Consider the following 7,483-nt stretch of genomic DNA (forward strand, 5'->3'; position numbering starts at 1 on the left):
TAAATGATTAGCTCTTTAGTTTCATGTATCTTAAGATCATAGAATTTGAGCTTAAGAAATACTCTTGAGTTATTGATACAATTACCGAATAAAGCTTCTAGCTTGTCCCAGATTTCCTTAGACATTTTTTGGAAGTCAATGCAACCTCAAAGAAAAGCAAGTCCCAAGTGATAGTGTGCATCTAACTCATGATGAACCAAAACCTTAATTTATCAAGACAATTCATTGATTAATTTTAAACTTTTTATGAAAGAGATTTAACTTCTTTATTTATTCACAAAAGACAGCTAGATACAATCACAATTACTCAACTCCTCACTTAATGAGGTCCATCTCTCTCTCTCTCTCTTTATGCCAGCTGAATTGCTCTCTAACCCCTAGGGGAATCATTATCTTGCTATACGGGGAAGGTGCTAGAACATAAGGTCCACCTCATCCTTAAACTGCTTAGGGGTGAGGTCAAGGATCCCATCAAAGATATAAGATGAGAGTAGACCTTCCTAATTCATTTTCTTACATAAGAGAATATTTTCTAGCAACCCTTGATGATCGCTTATAGGGACAAGAACCCTCGATGATTGCTTATAGGGACAAGAACTAAGCACTCATTTGTGGGTGAAGTTCCAAACTTTATTCCATACATTAAACTTATTGTTCCTAGGCCACTCCTTGAAAATAGTATGAGGATTGCCACCCATTATTGGGTCCTCTTTAGGGGTACGCAGCCATATCCTTATAAGTAACCATGAGTAAACTCATCTAGCTCATCAGGTCATTCTTGGCATCCTTGAGGGGTAGCCTCTTCGATGGCCTACACACACACACACACACACACACACACACACACACACACACACACACACACACACACACACACACACACACACACACACTGAGAGCCACAATCATCATTTAACCCTTAGTTAATCGACAAGGTATATGCTCTAAACCCCATGTGAGTTCCCCCCCTCTTGGGACCACCCTCATGGGTAATTTAGGAGCCTTCCTCTTGGGATTGAGACGAACCTTTCCTTTGAACCCAATGGGTTCTTCCAAAGCTTTATCAAATTTTGGGTATAATTAAAACTTTTAGGTTAACCAATAGATTATAATTTAATTTATTCATGTCAAAGGCAAAAAAAAAAGGGATTCATCCTCCCACACATAGAGACTCATGCCCATCTCTCGGATAGGAGGCCAACCCCATCTGGCAAATTCATTCATGCATGCCAAACATTGAATGCAAATCATTGAGATCACAATCCAGTCCTTCCTTATTGGATCCTTAGATTTCTTCCAAATCATGCATTCCTGATTAATCCCCTAAAATGAGATTCTTATTTAAATTATGAGATAAATTCACGACTAGGTTTGGAAACTAGTGTTCATGTCTAGGTTTGATTCCTTCTCTATATTCTACTCCCCATGACTAGGTCTAGAAACTAGTGTTCATGTCTAGGTTTGATTCCTTCTCTATATTCTACTTCGAAAGATTTCAATAATGATAATGAATATATTTACTTTCACCTAACAAGATCCAACACTAATATCTTCATAAAATGACAATCATTTTCATGATTTAGCCATTAATAAGCATAACTAACATGATATTGAGACTATTACAAAGGAAAATTCATTATCTTCAAAAAGTTAAGAAACCATGATACAAATTTACTTAAGTCTATAGGATACTAAATATATGCAGCTTAATACAAGCATTGCCTAAGTCTAATTTGTTCAAGACTTTTATCTTAATTATAGATTTAACTACTATAGTGATTTTATAAGTATGGTTTTAAGATTTATCTCTATATCTTAGACTTGACTATTCAATTTAATCACAAGAAAGATAACTAAGCCTTGTGCTTGCATAGTTTAAACAAGACACCCTTATCAAAAAATTAATTCTAAGTAAAAATATCAACTCATAATTGAATCTAGAATTTGTAGACTAGTTAACAAATTCTTACTTGTTTCAAACATTCTAATGGATTAATCTTATACTCTATGTCATTTTCTTAAGCATTTACAAACATCGAAGATAACAAGAGCAATTCCATAAACTACATGCATAACATTATTCACAAATAAGTAAGCAAGAAAGAATACCTAATCATCAAAATATTTGTCAACCATAGTACTAAAAATTTATCATAAGAGTTTACAAGCATCATAACAAAAGTAATTCCATAAGCTATGTGCATAGCTTATGATCAAAAGTAATTCCATAAGCATACCTAATCATCAAATATTTGTCAACCATAGTACTAAAAATTTATCATAAGAGTTTACAAGCATCATAACAAAAGTAATTCCATAAGCTATGTGCATAGCATTTTTCACAAACAACAAGAAAAACAAGCAAGTCTATCTAATCATCAAATACATGTCAACAACCATGCTTACTAGACAATTCTCATAATAATCATGAAAAACTCAAACCTACTTAAAAGATAAACTTATGCACAGCATATTTGTTTTATTTCATGTATGACAACTCTTGCTCACATAGCTTGGCTTAAACATATTTCTCATCTCTTTTTATAATTACCATATAGAAGAAGGGAAAATCACATAGTGATTTAATCCCTATGTCATTATACAATTTTGCCATGAACATGTCTACATGGCTTTCCTTCTCTCTTAATCACACTCTCAAGACAAACATAACCAATTTTCTCATCATCACAAGATTTGAAGAACTCAAACTAGATAGCACATAAAGCTTCTATAAAATCTATATTAATTCTAGGCAATACATGCATAGCTATGTGGACCATGATAGCAAATCCTTCACTAATTTAACATTTATGAAAGAGATATTAATCAAATTCCATTCCATTAATCAATTTTAATCAGAGAAAGTTGAAAACTTAATCTACTCTTGAATGCAATTAGAATCACATAACCATTTCTCACCCATTACCACATACTAATTGATTATCTACAACCATAATGACTTGCTAATCTCATGCATATTTCATAAGAAAATATTTAATCATTATCAACCAAATTTTACTTAATTTAGTTACAAATAAAACTTCAAAAATCATAATTGAAATGAGAGCAAAGAAAGTAGAGAATTACCTTGATAATTTTTTACTTGAAAATTTGGACTTCATAAAAAACTAGACCTTGTCTTGAATCTTGCTTTTCAACTCCATAGATCAGTAGACTCCTCAATTACCACTTGTAGAAAGCAATAGGGAGACTTTGGGAGAGAGATGATGAAGGGGAAATTTCCAGATTTGAGTAGATAATTTGTGGGGCTGATTTGAAGCACTCTAATCAATCAACTTATGAGCTCTATGGTGCTGAGAACTTAGGAAAGTGTGTGGGCAATTAATTAGGTAGAACAAAGATCTATTGAAGGTTGTGAATGATGAACAACAAGAGGGGGAAGAGATGAACATATTTGCGCTAAGTTTGCTGATTTGGGAGCTAAGATTGATGATCCAAAAGCATGGGAAATGTTATTCTCTTGCTACGTCTCACTTGCCTATAGTATGGGCAAGTGATTAGGGCACCATATACTTGCTTAGGTATACTCACAACACACCCAATCAAGCTTTCAAAGGTGGGAGGAAGAAGGTGCCATATTTTGCATGAAGATAATGATAATTTTCTCATAATTTCAGTTTCTCCCCACCTACTACCCTAAAATGATCCATAGATAGCATTAGAAGAGAGGCTCCACTTCAAAATAACAATAATGGCAAGGGAAGGCTTGTTTAAACCCAAGAGGGTAGGGGTGGTGACAAATGTCATCCTTCTACCAAGCTTGTTAAATGTATTTTCCTTTTATTTTTAATATTTTCAAGATAGTACCCATCACCCATAGGGTAGGCTTAAGGCTTTAATTATAATTTCACCTTCCAATTTCCCAAAAACACCATGAAGATTCTTAAGAATATTTCTGGCTATTTCTTCCAAGTCAAGGGGGTCACCAATTTATTAGGTAATTTCTCCTTGCCTTGGACATAAGCTTGGGATTAGATTTAAGTGAAGGGGACATTTACTTGAGTCATTTGAACTTTGTGCCTTAATTAACATTCAAAGGTACTTGCTTTGAAATTTAAAGGGCTCACAAAATATCAATAAAAAGTAATATTATTATTTTATCTATGATTCAACCCTTGCTAAAGACCTTGAGGGGGGTAACTTAGTTATCAGTTAAGCACATCAACCAACCAAGTTAAGTTTGATAAAAATATCCAAAAAGGGAGGATGGTTTTTCCACCATAAGCTTTAACACACAAGAGAAATTCTAGATTTTTTTTATTTTTATTTTTTTGTCGGGTCCACTTATTAACTCACACATTGAACCTTTTTATTTACACAAGAACAAGCCCAACCATGGCAATTAGTGAGGAAGCTAGGCCGACAAGGTTCAATTCCTCTCCAGAGAGAACCTAGGTCACAAAAAACCATATCAATTTCACATTTTTCCTTGAACTAAATATCCACCAAAATTTTGCAATAATACTTAATTTACATCACTTAAAGGAAGGGAAGGTAAGGGCCACCTTAAAGTTAACTTAGCACTAAAATTGACTCCAAACCAAATGTGTCTCATGATCCTTTTATTTCTAAATTCTCTGATTGCTTTGTGGATGACCTACTCTTGGTTTACCTAAGTCTCATCTAGAAGATCATAAAATTGAGATAATCCTTAAAAGTTATCCACAATGTAAATCTCCTTATTAAGTTAACATGCTTGAGTAGAAAGAGATTCAGAGACAAGTAGAAGAGTTACTAGAGAAAGAACTGATATATGACCAATAGTTCTCCATTCAGTGCTCTAGTTCTTATCATAAAAAAGGAGAAATGGATGAACTACGCTTGGTTTACCTAAGTCCCATCTAGAACATCATAAATTGGGATAATTCTTGGAAGCTCTCAACTATGTAAAGCTCCTTATCGAGTTAACATGCTTGAGCATAAAGAGATTTAGAGATAAGTAGAAGAGTTGCTAGAAAAAGAATTGATCGTACCCAGTAGGTCTCCATTCCGTGCTCCAATTGTACCGTCAAAAAGAAGAATGTGATGATATCAAATGTGTATCAATAATCATGCTTTAAATAAGATAATTGTGAAGAACTAATATCCATACCTCATGTAGATGATATAATAGACAAGCTCAAGGGAGCATAAGTCTTTAGCAAAATTGATCTCAAATCTAATTAAGCCTCAGATTTGTATGGATGAAGGAGAATTTTTAAGACTGCCTTTAGAACACAAACTGGCCAGTGTATGAGTTTTTATTTCTGCCATTTGGTTTGACTAATGCTCCAGTTACTTTCAACAGAATGATAAATATAACATTTATAAAGTATCAAACTTTTGTTGTAGTGTTTTTCGATGATATCTTAGTTTTTAGTAAGAATTATCGTGAACACGAACATCATTTTGGAACAACTATTCTCACTTCTTTTAGAGAATTAGCTCTTTGTCAACCTTAATAAGCGTAGTTTCTTTCAAAGAAGAAATTAAATACTTAGGACATATTATATCTGATGATGGTATTTATATTTAAGTGGACCCTAAAAAGATCAAAAGTTGGCCTAAATTGTGTGATATTCATGAACTCCGATCTTTTCTTGGATTACGTAGTTACTATAGGAAGTTCATTAGAAACTTTGTACCAATTATCTAAACTTCTTAAGAAAGCTAGGTTCTTTGATTAGACTAGTAGACATGACCATTCCTTTTTTAAACTTAAGAAAACTTTGACTCATGCACTAGTCCTTAGACTATTAAAATTTTAGTGACCATTCTTTGTGGTAGTTATGATGCAAGTGGGCAAGGTTTTGGTGTTGTTCTCATGTAGGATGGTCACCCTAGTGCTTATGAGAGTCATAAGTTTAAATCAATAGAGAGAAATTATAGTACATATGATAAGGAATTACCTATTGTGGTAGTTACTAATGCAAGTGGGCAAGGTTTTGATGTTGTTCTCATGTAGGATGGTCACCCCATTGCCTACAAGAGTCATAAGCTTAAAGTAACATAGAGAAATTATAGTACATATGATAGGAGTTAGCTATTGTTGTACGTGCTTTGAGACTTTGGAAAAATTACTTAACAAATCTTAATTCTTAATCAAAACATAGCATTAGACATTTATTGACCTAAACTTTGATGTCTGATCGACATATCAAATGGGTTTCATTTATCCAAAGTTTCCAACTCATGATTCAATATCATTAAAGATTGTGGCAAATGCTTTAAGTAGATGTCCCAATGTCCAAAACATCTCAGTGATAAAAAGTGAACCTTTAAGTCCTATGAGAGAGTGTTATGAGCAAGACCCTAACTTTTTTGAAGTTTGGATGAAGCTTAAGGATAATGATTGAACCCCCCATTGGTGGTTACTCATGTCATGATGGTTACCTCTTCTTCTAGAAGAGATTATATATCACTCAGCCTTTTAGACAATTTGTTTGGAGGAAATGTATTAATGCCATACATGGGTTATATAGGTGATCCTGTTACCTTACATGAGTCATATAGGTGATCATGTTACCTTACATGAGTCATATTGAAGCCCCCATTGGTGGTTACTCATATTGAAGCCCCCATTGGTGGTTACTCATGTCATGATGGTTACCTCTTCTTCTAGAAGAGATTCTATATCACTCAGCCTTTTAGACAATTTGTTTGGAGGAAATGTATTAATGCCATACATGGGTTATATAGGTGATCCTGTTACCTTACATGAGTCATATAGGTGTTTCTGCTACTTTAGTCTCTAGAGAATTCTTTTGGCCTTATCGTAAACAAGATGTAGCAAAGTTTGTGCCGAATGTTCTATTTGTTAGAAAATAAAAAACTACAAAGGTAAGACCCAAGGACTTCTCACACCTTGACCAATCCCTAATGATACTTGGGAACATATATCTATGGACTTCATTATGGGTTTGCCTAGTACATCCGGTCATAACTATATGATTTGAACTATAATGGACCGTTTAAGTAAGCAAGCCTATTTCTTACCTTGTAAGAAGACTTTGACTTCTCAGCAAGCTGCAAACATGTATATTAAGTAAATATTTGTACATCATGGTTTACCGAAAGTCAGTGTTTCAGACTGAGACTCTAGGTTCTACATTAATTTTTGAATTGCTCTTTTCTCCACCTTAGGCACTAAGTTAGGCTTTCCACATCTTATGGATAGATTAAGGTTAGTAATATCACTATCTTGGATCTACTTATAGCCTACTAAACAACCTAGTTTATGGGATAAGTACATTCATGTTCTCTAGTTTGCATACAACAATACCCCTCATTCGTGCTATTGGTCATCTTTCAAGATTGTGTATGAAAAATCTTTTGGCTACCTACGAGACTTTTCCACAAAATTGAGTTGTTGATTAATTCACTATAGAATTTAGTCACATTTGGAGTGAGGTACATGACTCTATTACAAAAATTCAAGAACAATGTGTTAAGAAAGCAAACCAAAAACATAAAGGTATATCGT

This window comes from Cibotium barometz, chromosome 27 (genome assembly GCF_041138505.1).
Source record: "Cibotium barometz isolate CiBa-2024 chromosome 27, ASM4113850v1, whole genome shotgun sequence".
In the NCBI taxonomy this organism is placed as follows: domain Eukaryota; kingdom Viridiplantae; phylum Streptophyta; class Polypodiopsida; order Cyatheales; family Cibotiaceae; genus Cibotium; species Cibotium barometz.